The 17,322-nt window shown below is 39.4% G+C and overlaps 1 protein-coding gene across 1 annotated transcript in view; it reads right to left on the bottom strand.

The window, feature by feature from the left end:
- ATG12 (autophagy related 12) overlaps positions 1-10,884 on the bottom strand; it is a 1,142,999-nt gene extending 1,132,115 nt beyond the window's left edge. Inside the window, exon 1 of the mRNA XM_050793112.1 lies at positions 10,881-10,884. The gene's annotated coding sequence lies outside the window, so the exon portion shown is untranslated. The remainder of the gene's footprint in view (positions 1-10,880) is intronic.
- Between the last annotated feature and the right edge of the window lie 6,438 nt (positions 10,885-17,322).

Genomic DNA, 17,322 nt, shown 5'->3' with positions numbered 1-17,322 from the left:
TGAGACTTATTCACTACCATGAGAACAGTATGGGGGAAACTGCCCCCATGATTCAAATTATGTCCCATTGGGTCCCTCCCGCAACACTTGGGAATTGTGGGAGTCCAATTCAAGTTAAGATTTGGGTGGGGACACAGAGCCAAGCCATATCAGCTGGTAAGACCTTTGGGAAGTGATTCAATCATGGGGCAGAGCCCTTACAAATGAGATTATTGCCCTTAACCAGGAAACTACAGAGAACTAGCTAGTCCCTTCTGCCATGTGAGAACACAATGGAAAGGTACCATCATTAATAAGGAAATAGGCCCTGACCAGACGCAGAATCTGTTGATGCCTTGATCTGGGACTTCTCAGTCTCCAGGACTATGAGCAATACATTTCTGTTGTCAATAAGCTACCCAGTTTATGATATTTTGTTATAACAGCCCAAATGAACTAAGATAGAATTTGTACCAGAAATGGAATGGTGCTATAACAAATACCTGAAATGTGGAAATGGCTTTGGAACTGGGTAATAGAGAGAGACTGGGAGAGTTTTGAGGTGCATATCTAAGAAATCACAAAATCATAAACAGAATATTGGTAGGAATATAGACAGTAAAGTCCATTTTGATGACGTCTCAGATGGAAAAGAGGAACATTTGATTAGACACTGGAGAAAAGGCCATCCTTGCTGAAAAAGGGGCAAAGAACTTGGCTGAATTGTGTTCATGCCCTAGTATTTGTGGAAAAGATGGAACTTGTGACTGATAACATAGGAAATGAAGCTGAGGACATTTCTAAGTAAAGTGTTGATGTTGAGGGTGCAGCTTCAACTTGGCTTCTCTTGTTCTCTTGGAGGCAGATAGTAAAATGTAAGAAGCGTGAAATGATTTAAAGATGGGATTTTTAATCAAAAGAGAAGCAGAATGCAATGATTTGGAAAATTATCACTCTGTCCATATTTGAAGGAACTAGAAAGTATATTTGAGAGAGACCAGCAAAGTTATGGCCAAGCTGCTGTTTGATAAAGAGGAGATTAGTATGGAGTTGCCAAGTGGTAGTCATTCAGACAATGGAAGAATAACAATGAAGGAAGTTTGGAGACCATCACTGATGCCCCTCTCATTGGAGGCCCAGAGTACAAAAGCCTGGGGAGCAGAATGATTTTAAAGGAGGTATCATGGACTTCTGTAGGACCTTGGTACTGGCTGCCCGGCACCCCTTCAAGGCTCTGCTCACTGCATTCTAGCTGACTGCTCCTCAGCCACCCAAGATTTTAGATCCAGTGGGCCCAGGTGCAGTGCAGGTACAATAACCACTCCTCAAGAGGGCACAAATGATAAACCCTGGCAGTGTATGGGTGGTGCCATCTCTATTGCCATACAGAATACATGAGCTGTGGAGTGTGGTTACCTCAACTTAGATTTAGAAGGATGGAGCCTCCTGGACCCTTGGGCACATGACCCAGACAGAGGGCCACTGTGGGGCTAGGCCACAACAAAGAGCCCCCACTAGGGCAATGACTAGTGGAGCCATGGGGGCAAGGCTGCCCCTGAAACCTCAGACTAGTAGAGTCTCCAGGTGTGATTCCAGCCTGGAAGAGCTTAAGGCACTTGGCTATAACCAGTAAGAGCTGTGGTGTGGGCTGTGCCCAGCATAGCCATAGGGCAGGGCTACCTGGAGCTCTGGGGACCCAACCCCTACTCCAATGTGTCTAGAGGGTGGAACATTGAGTCAAAGGTTATTCTTGAGACTTAAGATTTAATGTTGTTTGCCCTGCTGGGTTTCAGACTTACTTGGGACCTGCTATTCCTTTCTTCTTTTCTATTTCTCCCTTTTGGAATGGAATGTCTAGCCTATATCTGTTCTACCCTTGTATTTTGGAAGCAAATAATGTATTTGACACTACACGTTCACAGCTAGAGGGCAATTTGCCCCAGGATGAACTGTACCCTAAGTCTCACATATATCTGATTTAGATGATATTTAAATGATGACCTTGATAATCTGGCTGAGCTAAGTGTTTGACAGGTTTCTCCACCATAGAGTTATACTCTCATTTCTTTCCATACTGTACTCTTTGGAAAGAAAAGTTAAGGGTGAGAGTTACTTCCTTGAGAGGGAAGAATCCCCATAGGTCATTTGAAATTCTTCATGGGAAATTTATTTAATCTTCCTCCTGTATTTATTGAAAAGTATTATTTATTTATATCAGTATAGATTCATGACTATTTAGTGAAACTAATGCAAACATGTATTTTATTTAACCCAATATATCCAAAATATTACCCTTTCCATACATAATCAACATAAAATGTTTGAAGGCTTTACATAAAAACAAAATGAAGAATATGTTATAAATAAGTCTTCAAAATCTGGCATGTGATTTACACTTACAACATATCTTAATTTAGATACTAAACTTTTATTGGAAATACTTGTTCTATACTTAGATTTTGTAAAACTCATAGTTCAAAATGTAGATTCACATACCCAAAAAACTACAGCTATACCTAAAAGTTTTCCAAAAAATGAAATAAGTACAAAAAAGGCATGTTCTTTTAATAGTTGCATCTATTTTACAAAATTAGTTCATCTTTTTTAGAATTTGTTTGACCTACTTGGGACCTGTTATCCCCATAATTTCACAATATGTTCAAATTAAGTAAATTTACTAACTCTGTGTCAACTTGGTACTATTGCCATCAAATTCAAAGTGCTATTGCAAAAATTGGAAAGCATCTTTCGGCTGGGCACAGCGGATAACAGCTGTAATCCCAGCACTTGAAGGCCAAGGTGGGAGGATTGCTTAAATCCAGGAGCTTGAGCCCAGTCTGGGCAACATAGCAAGACCCTGTCTTTACCCCCCAGGAACCAAAATAAATAAATAAATAAAATAAAATAAAATAAAATAAAATAAAATAAAATAAGTAGGTGTGTGGAGTCACAGCTACTCCAGAGGCTGAGGCAGGAGGATTACTTGAGGCCAGACACTGAAGGCAGCAGTAAGCTGTGATTGTGCCGCAGCACTCCAGCCTGGGTGACAGAGTAAGACCCTGTCTCTTAAAATATAAAAGGATCTTTAGATTTAGTACAATCAACAAAGACTTATTTAACATTTTCTTTTAGTTTTTGAAGCAATTTACATAATGCTGTGGATTACAATGAAAAATCTTGATTTATTGATTTGCATTTTAAAATTACAAAATCATTATGATTCAATTGCATTATGAAAAATTTTTATTTCATCAATTTCCATACTATATTACTGGGTCATAAATAAGGTTTTACTTTCCTTTGAATTTCAAATATAACTCATTTATATGCAGTGTTATATCAGTGAGAAAACATAAATCACACTGTCATTTTTTTTGCTGCATGAGTCATACTGACTTTTTTTGTTTGATTATTACATATTTGGCAAGCATTCCTTTTGTTTCAAGAAAATCTTGAATTAGAGTTAACAACGTAGTAACTTGTTCTAAGACTCTTTTACAACTCAACAAACAAGCATTTGCAAAGAATACAAGATCACAAAATTGTCATTTATTTGTTTTAAACAATTTTACAAATGAATGAATTTTCATAGTAATGAATCATTCATAGTAATGAATGATTTTTAAAACTCTACCTATGAGACTTTGCATAGAATCTGGCTCAGAAAACTAATCACAGATATTTTCAATATGTAACGTATAGGTATAAAGCAATAAGGGAAATACCAGTTTCTTTGTTTTAAAATTCCAATAAATCCAGAGTTTTCAACCTAATATAGGTAGAGTACTGCTTGTCATAATAGGAATGAATTTTTTTTAAATATCTAGCCAAATTCTTTAATAGTTTTAAAAGATTAAAAATAATCTATGCTGTGAGTGGAATTTTTTAGGCTGGAAATCAACAACTGTGTTTGGTAATTTTGGAAGTTCTTTGAGACAAAAGACTAAACTATTAATCAGACAGTGACATATCATACTACTCAACTAAAGCTAAAGAGAAATAATTATCATTTTAAAAATTTTGAGTCAATTAGTCTTTTATATTTAGAAAAATATTGGATTTATGTGTAATCATTTGGTGGCTTAACTGAAGATCTTTCACTTTCCGTAAAAAACCTTTTAAAATCTGTTCTTTATAACCTTCAAATAGAATCTTAATAACTGAAGTAGCTTATTTTACCGTGTCTTTATCTGAAACTTTTTTCTTTTTTTGTGTAAGGATGCAAAGAGGCCGGGCGCGGTGGCTCAAGCCTGTAATCCCAGCACTTTGGGAGGCCGAGACGGGCGGATCACGAGACCAGGAGATCGAGAGACGATCCCGGCTAACACGGTGAAACCCCGTCTCTACTAAAAAATACAAAAAAAACTAGCCGGGCGAGGTGGCGGGCGCCTGTAGTCCCAGCTACTCGGGAGGCTGAGGCAGGAGAACGGCGTAAACCCGGGAGGCGGAGCTTGCAGTGAGCTGAGATCCGGCCACTGCACTCCAGCCTGGGTGACAGAGCAAAGAGATGTCTAGCTGGCTAGAGTTATAAATTCAGAGCCCCTGAAAAAGACGTTTAAGATTGTATTAACAATTTAATTTTGATTTCAAGAAGCTAATTTCACCAAATATTTTTTGTCTGTTCAGAGGAAACCTCTTATCAAGTTCACAGTGTATTTGCTGAAATGTCTTAATTTTGCCCACTTAATTTCCCATAATTTTTTTTTTTTTTTTTTTTTTTTTTTTACACAACAAAGAGGCAGCTTTTTCACTTTTCTCTGCTTCAGCAAATTGTAATTGTCATCCTTTGTGAAGAAAATTCTGACATACTCTGGTCTCTTATTTTGTATTACTATTTTGGTCATAATGCTAGCTTCTAAGATTTCCATTCAATTCTGCATAAGTAATATGTCTTTATTTTGAATCTAAAAATGTGTCCATACTTATTTTTTGTACTGAAAATATGATTTAATGGTATTATGATTAAAGTAACTAGTGTTTCAATTTATTAAGTATGATTTCCACAGATATTACTATAACTCCTGCTGTCTCTCTGAAATATCGAAATAAAAATAGTATAGTGTTACACCTATGAACAGGAAAAAGGATTCAACCTGAGTCAATACATTGTCATCTGTTAGACTGGTCATACCTTTCCATGTATACTGAAAATGATGCATGTACCAAATATTTTGCACTCTATAATATAACAATTCCTTCTTTTTTTTTTTTTTTTTTTTTTTTTTTGAGACGGAGTCTCGCTCTGTAGCCCGGGCTGGAGTGCAGTGGCCGGATCTCAGCTCACTGCAAGCTCCGCCTCCCAGGTTTACACCATTCTCCTGCCTCAGCCTCCCGAGTAGCTGGGACTACAGGCGCCCGCCACCTCGCCCGGCTAGTTTTTTGTATTTTTTAGTAGAGACGGGGTTTCACGGTGTTCGCCAGGATGGTCTCGATCTCCTGACCTCGTGATCCACCCGTCTCGGCCTCCCAAAGTGCTGGCATTACAGGCTTGAGCCACCGCGCCCGGCCTACAATTCCTTCTTATACAGTGCAATGGTTAAAGTGATATGTACTTCTACCAAAACAATAAAGTTGAGTTTAGCAGAAACATAGTTTAATTTAAATTTCAATTAATTAAAGTTAAATAACATTTAAACTTTAGTTCTTTCATCACTGTGACCATATTGTACATGCTCAATAGTCTTGTGTGGCTGACTGTCATATTAAACAGAGCAGCTAAAAATGCCAGTCTAGGTGGTCTGACTTTTTTTTTTTTAAAGGGCAATCTTCCTTTTCTTATTAACCTGAGACATAGTTTTCCTCTTGTTGCCCAGGCTGGAGTGCAGTGGCACAATCTCAGCTCATTGCAACCTCCGCCTCCTGGGTTCAAGCGATTCTCCTGCCTCAGCCTCCTGAGTGGCCGGGATTACAGGTGCCTGCCACCACGCCCAGCTAATTTTTGTATTTTTAGTAGAGACAGGGTTTCACCATGTTGGCCAGGCTGGTCTTGAACTCCTGACCTCAGGTGATCCACCTGCCTCAGCCTCCGAAAGTGCTGGGATTACAGGCGTGCGCCACCGCGCCCAGCTGGTGGTCTGACTTCTATTCTGAGGTCAAAGTCTACAAAAGAAAGTCCTAATCTTTTAATTAGGGCCTCAAAAAGTGAACAGAGATAATTTATAGGTGTATTGTGCCTCAATATAATTTGTGTAGTTTTGTTACCTGGGAAAAGTAACAGAAAAACATAAAAAGAAAAGTTTGAAAAAAATATGAATCAACTTATAATGATGGTAGTTAGTATGCTAATTCAGCTCAGGGGAAGTAAATTTTCCTGGTTTTCTTTTTTTTTTTTTTTTTTTTTTTTTTTTTGAGACGGAGTCTCGCTCTGCCGCCCAGGCTGGAGTGCACTGGCCGGATCTCAGCTCACTGCAGGCTCCGCCTCCCGGGTTCACGCAATTCTCCTGCCTCAGCCTCCCCAGTAGCTGGGACTACAGGCGCCCGCCACCTCGCCCGGCTAGTTTTTTTTGTATTTTTTAGTAGAGACGGGGTTTCACCGTGTTAACCAGGATGGTCTCGATCTCCTGACCTCGTGATCCGCCCGCCTCGGCCTCCCAAAGTGCTGGGATTACAGGCTTGAGCCACCGCGCCCGGCAATTTTCCTGGTTTTCATGCCAGAAGCCATCCTAAGGAAGGGTGAGTAGGATAGAAGACATGAATTTCTGAGTTGTAAAAGAGAGATTGCGCTTGCCTTACAAATGAGTGACTATGAAGGGGATTTTTTTTTTTTTTCAAGAGATGAGGTCTTGCTCTGTTACCCAGGCTGAAGGGCAGTGACATGATCATAGTTCACCGCAGTCTCGAACTCCTTGGCTCAAACAATTCTCCTGCCTCAGCCTCCTGAGTAGCTAGGACTACAAGCATGTGCCACCACTCCTGGCCTAATGGGAGAAAGATTTTGACCCATCATTCCGAGGACCTTGTTAAGATGAGAGCCAGACAAAGATGAGATGCACTGCCTTGGTTAACTCAGGGTCTCTGTCTCTGGGCAACCAGAGATTGAGCACAGAATCTAGGACATTCCAGAATCAGACAGGAGAATAAGTCTGAATGACCCAGAAAGTCCATTCCAACCTCTAGATTTTGTGAGTCAAAATTGGAAAGGCATAATTGGCTTTCCTTTCTATCAGCTGTTATAACTTATCCTGATTCTTTTTTCAGCCTGTGAAGTGGGTGGTGTTTTTGTATTTTGTCCCAAATCCTAAGCAGCAGAACTGTTCTGGCCATACAGATAAGCGCACTCCTTTGACAATTTCTCTATTGACTAATTCATGACTCACTTTGACTCTATTTATGGATTTATGCCCTTCTTAGTCCCAGAGAAGATTTGAAACAGTTTACAGTAAAAACAATATACCTAGGACTCTACAAAGCAGGGCCAAACAAAAGATTGTATTGCGGGTAGACTAGTCCTAATTTCCAAAGAGATTAGTGTCCAACTCCCCTATGTCTTTTTTATAAGATTGACGACTTGAGCCCAAGATGTTTAAATTTGAATCAATAGCCTATTAATGACACAGATGGGATTATCTTATTTTTAAGACATAGCTGCAAATCAAATTATCTGAACACTGTAAGAACTCTCCCATCCTTGAAGCAGTGTTTCTAAATGTAAATGAATAGCCAAAGTCAAAACATAGGAAAGCAACATGACAAATTTCAAATTAATGTTTCCCAGATGCACAGCATTTTCACATATTTAATTGATTTAATGCATAGTCGCTCTAAGCAAGAATCTGCTTTATTAGAAAACCACATCAAATCTGACCTAATACAATTAAAATTGTTTACTGCTACCGTGTGAGTAATGTAAGATGTGTTTAATTCATTGATTTACTCTAAGGGTCTCAAGCTATTATTTTTAAAACAACATTTCCAAGTGGTGTTTTACATTTAGAATTTACTCTTCTTTTATCGTTCCATAATCAATAAGTGTGTTGGGCTAGCTAATCTCTGACGCAGTGTGCTTCCTAATCTACAGTCCAATATTTCTTCTCTCTTTGCCTCCTTCACACACACACACAGTCACCTTGTTGTCTACCCTGTCGGATCCTTGCTGGGTTCCCCATCTTAGTGTCAGGCAGACTCAAGACTAAGAATCCAGGAGGGACTGCTATCCTTCAGCCTTCACCATGGATGGTCTTCTTGACCAGTGTTTGTAGTGACCACCACACACACGCAGTTTATGCAGAAAATCAAGTATGAGCTCTATAAAGGCTTTAATACAGCATTCAGATGGAAGGAGAAAGAAAGTGGTAGGCTGGGCACAGTGGCTCATGCCTATAATCCCAGCACTTTGGGAGGCCGAGGCGGGTGGATCACCTGAGGTCGGGAGTTCGAGACCAGCCTGACCAACATGGAGAAACTCTGTCTCTACTAAAAATACAAAATTAGCCAGGCATGGTGGCACATGGCTGTAATCCCAGCTACTAGGGAGGCTGAGGCAGGAGAATTGCTTGAACCTGGGAGGCGGAGGTTGCGGTGAGCCGAGATTGCGCCATTGCACTCCAGCCTGGGCAACAAGAGTGAAACTTTGTCTCAAAAAAAAAAAAAAAAAAAAAAAAAGAAAGAAAGAAAGAAAGTGATAGAAAGAGAGGGAGAGGGAGAGAGATCTCAACAGAATGAGGCAGAGATAGTGACAAATTGCAGACAGAGAGAGAGGAACGACAAAGTAGAGCCACAGAGTGAAATAATTCCTAGAGGGAATTGCAAAGCAGAATCAATGAATGGTTGAAACTGACAAAATAATCATAACCTGATTTCTTGTCCACGTTTTCCTTTTATACTCTAGTGAGCAACTGCCATCAAGATCACCCATGTCTGCCCAGGAATTCTCTTCCCATAAGAACTTGCACCCCACAGGCCTTTTCTCAATATCCAGTGGGGAAATGTTGAACGTCCATCCCAGCCCTTCTTTGTCCTTTACCCCTCTGGCATGTCTTAACTCCTCAACGAAGGATTCTTTCCTGCCCAGAGCTCCTGCCTTTGCCCTGCATTCCTAATAGCAATTAATGCTCTTTCCTGTTCTAATATTCTAATTCAAGTTTTATTTCCCCCCACTCCACCACCAACTCCCTCAGTTTTTATTCTTAAACCAAATAGGCAGATGACCTCCTAATCTCACTCACCTATTCAGATTTCTCACTGTCTCCTCCTCTTTTTATTTTATTTTTTGTTGTAATTTGCTTCCATGGCATGTGACCCTTTGTTAATTCTAACTCCATAGTGATTTCTTCTCTTGTGGACTCCAGGCAACTCTACTGGTTTTCCAGACCACCATGAAAGTTGATAAGTTTGAGAACTAGACCCCTAAATTTTCTTAATTTAGGTTGAGAGGTTGAAAAACGATCAGATTAGAATAAGTAAACTGGATACAATTAACTGTAAAAGAAAACAATTTTTTTTTTTGAAATAGAGTCTTGTTCTATTGCCTAGGTTTCAGGGAAGTGTGGTGGCACAGTCACAGCTCACTGCAGCTTTGACCTACCAGCCTCAAGCGATCCTCTTACCTCAGCCTCCCAAGTAGCTGGGACTAAAGGTATGTGCCACCATGCCTGACTAGTTAAAAAAAAAAACAAAAACAACTTGTTTTTAGAGATGGGGTCCCACTATGTTGTCCAGGCTGGTCTTGAACTCCTGAGCTCAAGCAATCCTCCCACCTTGGGCTCCTAAAGTATTGGGATTATAGGCATGAGGCACCACTCCTGGCCTCTTATCTTTTATATATCGATAAGGTTTACATATCTGTGAGGTGTTAGAGACTCGGTGTAGGCAGAAAAGAAGAGGTTTAGGTGAACTCTTTAAAAACACACTCATTTTGTTTTTGTTCAATGAGTACTTGCTGAATTTTCATCTGTGCCAATACTGTGCTGGACAATACCTACAGTGCATGTGATGGACACAGCCCTGCCCTATCAAGCTTACTTTTTGGTAAGAAAGGTGGATGTTGGATAGGTAGGCTACAAATAAAGTAAGTAGTAGCAGTTACTCAACACATCAAAAGTTATTCTGACAACTTGAAAGGCAGCATTCATCTCAAAGCATCTTACCTCCCTCCAAAAAAACAAAGAGGTATCTGTTGATTTCAATATTAATGCTAAGATGCCATAATAAAAGTGCTCAGTGGACATAGCATGCATACATATGTATATACATTTTCAAATCATTTTGTTAAGGATTTTGTTTTCTGGGAGATACAGTTGTATTTTGGGAAAAAAAACGGAATCAGATGGTCCTGGTGTAGATTTTAATGCTAACTAGCTGTGTTGCCTTGAGCATGATATTTAAACGTTCTGAATCCACTCATTAACTTGAGTGTAAAACAACCGAAGAGTAAAACAACCTACTTCAAAATATTGTTGTAAATACTTAATGAAGTAATTTATTAAAAAAAAAAGTCCTGTAGAATACCTGACATTTGTGTGGTGAGTTAACATTTGAAAAAATAATCATAATGCTTAGACACATAACCAAATTTTTCTTCAGCAGATACATTTAAAAACATCCTTCTCTAAAATTTTGAGCCTGAAATGAATTTTAAGTGAAGATAAAAATTTCAGCCTGTGGGTTGTTATCTAAAAAAATAGTTGTGCTGATATTTGTATCAACCAGTTTTTAATAAAGCCAACTCAACAGAATTTTAAGCGGCTAGTATTGATGTGTCAAAGATAAACAGTAAGATTTTTTTAGATCAAAGAAGTTTAAAATCTTTTGGGTGTATAAGACAAATATGCCAAAAATAATAATTTTTGATTTTTTTTTGTTTGGCCAGCAGTTTCTTTCTCCTGCAGCTTATTTCCTCAGCAACCTCAGAGAATGGGGCAGAGACATAGTGTATCAGTTAGCTATTGCTGCATAACAAACTACCCCACAACTCAGTAATAGAACCTGACAATTATTTCTTCCCAGTCATGTGTTTACAAATCAACCGGGAGTCTGCTGTGCTTGGCTGAGGAACTCTGACTCAAGCCAAGGGTCCAGTTGCACTTGACTTTTTAATATGGGTTGTGTTCAGTTGTGCTTCATCTGTATTCATTCTATAGCACAGAAAAAAGGGGCATCAGTTATCCAATTGCAATTGCAGAGGCATTAGAGTGCAAGTAAAAATAAAATACATGAGGCTTTTGAAAGCCTAAGTTGAGCACAGTCAACTATCACTTCTGCCCACAGACCGTTGTCCAAAACAAATCATATGGCCAGATCCCAAGTCAAGAGGCAAGGAAGTACACTTCACTGGTAGAGTGTGAAAGACTGCATTGTAACCTGGCAAAGCATAGATATTCAAAAAAGGATGAAGAAATGGGGCCAGGAACTCTTTCTACCACATTAAAGTAGGTTGAGAGTTATGTGCAGGATACAAAAGTACACTAGATCTAAGTTTTAAGAACTTTTCAACATATGGGTCAATAAGAGAGAAAGAAGAAAATGGTAAGGAAATACCAAATTGTGAATTTCTCCAGGAGGCATATATTCTAATACACCTTTCAGAATTTTGCAAGAATCTCTTGCTCAGTTGTAAGCACCACTGGATAGTATTTTGAACACTTCAAAATAAACTGTTTCAGTGAAGCTGAAATGTACTAATTTTGAATACTTAGCCATCTGGAGCATTAGATGCTTAATTACAGCTGAAAACTCATGAATGAATAGTGTGAGGCAGTTTTTCTTTCCAGTGGATCCCAATTGTGTTTGTCTTCATTCTCAGGAGACGAAAAAAGGGGAAATATGCCAGTGGTTATATTATGCCATTTCTTGGGCCTTGTCTTTTCTTCTCTTTTTATGTATTCACATCTTAAAAATATCATCAAGCCATGCCAAAATCCTTGTACCTTTACATAAAACATCAACTACAAATGCAAATCTGTCTGTTATGTAAAGTAATAATGGTCATAGAATATTGTTTTATTTTATTTTAATTTATTTCATTTTTATTTTTTTGAGACAGAGTCTCATTCTTTCACCCAGGCTGGAGTGCAGTGGCATGATCTTGGCTCACCGCAAGCTCCACCTCCCGGGTTCACGCCATTCTCCTGCCTCAGCCTCCCCAGTAGCTGGGACTACAGGTGCCCACCACCACACCCGGCTAATTTTTTGCATATTTAGTAGAGACGGGGTTTTACCGTGTTGACCAGGATGGTCTGGATCTCCTGACCTTTTGATCCGCCTACCTCGGCCTCCCAAAGTGCTGGGATTACAGGCATGAGCCACCATGCCCGGCCAAAAGATTGTTTTATTACGTCAACTAATAAACTCAGTTTCCTCAAAGCTTGCATATTTTATATATTTTTAGAGCACATTTCTCCCTATTCAATGTATTCAAAACTCTTAACTAACTACAATTATAAAAAGAAAATAATTGATGGTTTTATTTTCACTGTGAGAAGTACAATTCGCTTAGAATAATTGAGCTAAGAAATTAAGAACTTAAGTACGGACTTTACTAATCTCCTTTTTCCATTTCCTCCTGAACATATTAAAGGTCAGTAAAAGCCAACTCTGCAAACACTACGTAAGCTACTTAAGGTACCTTCATCCTTGGTCAGGTTGTTCAGAACTCGCAGATGTAGTTTAAGGCTCTTCTTTGCTATCAAAGTGCTTGTAGTCTGGTTGAGAGAGAAAGCAGAGTGGTATGAAATAGTCAACTGCAAACCTAGCACTATATTATATGTTATATGTCTTGGTATTAGCGGTGACCTCTCTTTCTCCACCCTACGTTAATTAGCTCTGTCCCCACTCTCTTTATCTCTCAATACACCCTTCGGAGTACTTATCACAGTTTCCGGTTCTATATTTGCATATGTGTTTATTGCCTGTAGGCCCCATTAGGTTGTAGGCTCTAATGGCAGGTGCCTTGTCCGATTTATCCACTGATAGATACCCTGTGCTTCACATGGGGGTTAGCCTCTGTACATTCTGTTGAATGGATGACTGAATGAATGAGTGGAAGAAAGAAGGAAGGAAGGAAGGATAGAAGGAAGGAAGGAAGGAAGGAAAGAAAATAAAAGGAAAGAAAAGAAAGAAAGAAAAGGAAGAAAGAAAAAGAAAGAAAAAGAAAGAAAGAAAGAAAGAAAGAAAGAAAGAAAGAAAGAAAGAAAAAGATCTCTGTTGAAGTAAAATAATTTAGAGGACTTTAATTTGAGATTTAGTGTGTTAGAATGAAGACCCATACTTGAGGATTTGTTGCTGTTGTTGTGGGGATATAGTGTGTTAGGTGGAAGAAGAAAGGGCACTCGGGCAAGCAGATATGTTAGAAGTGTGTGTCCATCCTCCTCCTCTGCCACCCAGCATGTTTGGGAGCTGGGCCAGCTCTAATTACACAATTCTCTACTTTAAGGAACAGAGGGAAGGAAAGAGAGAAAGAGAAAGAGACTGACTGTGTCCACTCTGGTCTCAGAATTCTGGTTCTGAAAGGTAGCTCTTGGTCAGTCGTGTGTGGTAATAATAGGAGAACCTCATTTGTGAGCATGTAATTTTATCAGCAAGTACTGTTTACAAAGCACTGTCAATGTGCCATGTCCTGTGGTTAAGTGCTTACACAGTGTCATCTCTGATTGTGAACAATAGCCCTAAGTGGTAGTTATTACTCTTGAGCCCATTTTACATCAATGTGACTAAGGATCAGGAGAAGGCAAGTGGCAGTGAAGTGTCTTGGCTGAGATTTGAACTCAGTTCTGTCCAACTGGAGTTCTTGCTCAGAGCACATGGTTCTCTCAAAGAAAAAAGAAGGAAAAGCAAACTATAATCAATTTTTTCTTCTGATAGACTTAATTTGAATCCTTTTCCTTGTGCATGAAAACAACCTCAAGACAGTTACTTAATCATTTAATCAATTCATAGTTACTGAACTTCTAGGTCATTGGGATACAAAGATTCACTCATTCACCTAGTTAACAAATGGTTTGTGAGCACCATTGTGTCCTAAGTACTAATCTAGGAGTTTACAGTTTATCCACAAATAACAGTCAAAGATCCTGCTCTTGGGAAGCTTACATTCTAGATACGGAAACAAACCATAGCCAATAAACAAACTAATAAGCAAATCATAGCATGTTTTAAAAGATATTAGCTAAGATTGCCAGACATGGTGGCTCACGACTGTAATCCCAGCACTTTCAGAGGATGAGGTGTGCGGATCACCTGAGGTCAGGAGTTAAAGACCAGCCTGGTCAACATGGTGAAACCCCGTCTTTACTAAAAATGTAAAAGAAAAATAGTCGGGCGTGGTGGTGCTTGCCTGTAGTCCCAGCTACTCGGGAGGCTGAGGCAGGAGAATCGCTTAAACTCTGGAGATGGAAGTTGCAGTGGGCCAAGACTGTGCCACTGCACTCCAGGTTGGGTGACAGAGCGAGACTCCGCCTCAAAGAGAGAGAAAAAAAGAAAAGAAAACAAAAAAGACAACAAAAAAACCCCCAAAATAAAAGGTATTAGCTAAGATCGAAAACAGAAAATGTTAACAAGGACTGGCAAGAGGGTCAAGGAAGGTGGAAGTCCAGGTCGCAAATTTAAAGAGAGATTTCAGGAGAGGTCTCAGCAAGAAGTTGATGTTTGAGCAAAGTGAGCCATGAGATCTCTGGGGGAGGAGTGGGCCAGGTGGAGGAAACAGCTGCTGCAAAGCCTTTAATGTGGGGTAAGGACATCTTGAAGTAAGGTGAAGTCACTGCTTTCCAGGAGCTAACACTCAGGGTGAAAGACAGTTAAACAAACAAACAAAGTAATTGTAAATAATTATAGTTGAGAGTAATAAGTCTTAAAGAGAAGGTGTGTGCCTAGTGTTATGAGAGCTCAGAAGTGGAGGGACTGACTGCCCGGAGGCATTTGGCAGGGCCTTGCTGAGGAGATGATAATGTTATTTTTTCCTAAAACAGGAATTTTTTCAGATTGGCTGAGGGAGGATTGACAGAGATGTAGAAGCAGCTCGGTGGAGCATCGCATGCTCAGAAAGCAAGAAGTTGCCTTGCCTGAAGCCAGAAGTTGAATGGAAAAGAGATTGATAGGTTGGAAATGGAGATCAAGGTCAGATTGTACAGAGCCTTGCTTACTGCTAGAAGGAAATTTCATGTCTTGCAAATGATATGGAGGCTCTAAGAAATTTAACTACGGTGGGGGGAGGCATTTATATAAATAAGAAAATTGGGGTTTAGAGAGGTTAAGAAACTTCTTGGGCCACAGAGCTACTAAGTGGTGGAGCCAGGATTTAAGTCCAAGCTTGTTTGACCTCAGAACTCTGTGATAACAGAAGAATTCCCCCTACTGAATTCCCAGTTAGTTATTGCAGAACAGAGAACCCTTGTGAAGCCAGGTGCTTTTCTTGTTAGGGGAGCCTGGTCAGAGGTTGCCTTGCTTTTGGGAAGTCCAGAATCCACTCTGCCTAGAACTCTACTTTTTCAGAAAGTCCACAATTCCTGTCATCAGTTATTTTACCAATGCTTACATCAAAGTCATCACAAAATTTTCTCCTTTTTAATAGCTGAGTACGTGGTAACACAGATATATTAAGTAACTTAATTGAATTCACCCAGCAAGTCATTCTCAGACCTGAATGAGAAGGAGACTAAGCAAGCTGAAATGAAAATACAACATAAATGTATCCAGTCAGCAGGAATATGGAAGGCCCTATTTTTAGGAGTTAGAGCTACATATAAAAACAATTATGCTGAACAAACTTAAATTTTATGTTTAAACTCAGAGGGGCATTGAAATTAGATGAATAAATATTACATCCATGGTACAGTATAATCACAGATGGTTTTCTTTCTCTTTTCTGGAAAGATAAATGTAGAAGCTACAGCTATAACACTGTGCTTTGTAGGCATATATTTATGTCATGACTATTATAAAAAGGTAATATATTACCCTGAACTTTGTGTCTTTTTGATTTGTTAATGTAAGTATGAATGTACATAAGTCTAAAAAAAGACCTGCAATAATATCCCCATTGTTTTTCTTTTTCTTGTTATTTTCTTCATGCATGAGTGTGGGTGTATATGTGTATGTATGTTCTAAGGAATGATTTAAAAAGTATCAAACGATCAGAATATACTTTTTTTAATTTGAGAAGATGATCACGTTTTGGTCTAGTTGTGGTAGATTCATGGCGTATCATGAATCTAAAAATCAACATATTATTTAGGATGGGTAAACTGAGGCTAAAAAAATAGATTTCTTGTCCAGGCACGGTGGCTCACGCCTGTAATCCCAGCACTTTGGGAGGCTGAAGTGGGCGGATCACTTGAGGCCAGGAGTTTGCGACCAGCCTGGCCAACACAATGAAACCCTATCTCTACTAAAAATACAAAAATTAGCCAGGAGTTGTGGCGGGCACCTATAATCCCAGCTACTCAGAAGGCTGAGGCAGGAGAATTGCTTGAACCTGGGAGGTGGAGGTTGCAGTGAGCCAAGATCGTACCACTGCACTCCAGCCTGGGCAACAGAGGGAGACTCTGTCTCAAAAAAAAAAAAAAAAAAAAATATTTCTCAAATTCAATCGCTTAAATAACAAAAATGTTTATCTCTTTCTCATTCAAGGTTCTGGTTGATAATTCAGTTCTTGTGAAGCTGTTCACCATATAGCGATTCAGAAATCAAGGCTGTTGTCTGCTTGGACATCTTTAATGTGCAGCTTCCAGGTAGGTCATTCTGAGCATTGCCATCACAGTCAACCTAAACTGGGAAAGAGAATGGAGGAGTGCACGTGCAAATCATTTATGGTCCAGATTTGGAGGTGGTACACATCACCTCTGCTAACATGCCAAAGGCGAGCACTCAATCACATGCCATGCCTAACTGCTATGTAGTTTTGGGCCAAAGGAAGGAGAATATGTATTTTGGTGGACAGTCAGCTGACTTAACTGGTAACACCCTTTTATGGCTTTGTTATTTGCTGATGGAGAATGATTCCAGAAGAAAAAAGCATCCTACCTTTACTTACCACAGATTCTGTCCACTAAATAATCATATTCATGAAACCTCAAATTCCCGAATTCAGTGTCAACTCTCTTTACTTGCATTTCTCACTTTATTACCTTTCCCATGCTTTAAGTCAATTTAAAGGCCATTTTTTATTGATGCAGTTGATTCACATTCAAGCTGATACTAACTGGCAATTATCAACTAGTGACTCTAGCTTTAGCAGAGATCATAATCACGTGGTGTAATGTGCTAATTCTAGGCCCTAACCCCACAAAGTTTCAGATTTAGTAATCTGGAATAGAACTCGATATTTATTTGCCTTTCTCTTTTTTTCTGAGACATGGTTTCTGTCAGTCAGGCTGGAGTGCAGCGGCCTGAACACAGCTTACTTCACTCTCA

Source organism: Macaca thibetana, chromosome 6 (assembly GCF_024542745.1).
Source record: "Macaca thibetana thibetana isolate TM-01 chromosome 6, ASM2454274v1, whole genome shotgun sequence".
Lineage (NCBI taxonomy): Eukaryota > Metazoa > Chordata > Mammalia > Primates > Cercopithecidae > Macaca > Macaca thibetana.
The sequence above is the reverse complement of the archived record's forward strand: the minus strand, read 5'-3'. Positions and strand labels throughout refer to the sequence as shown.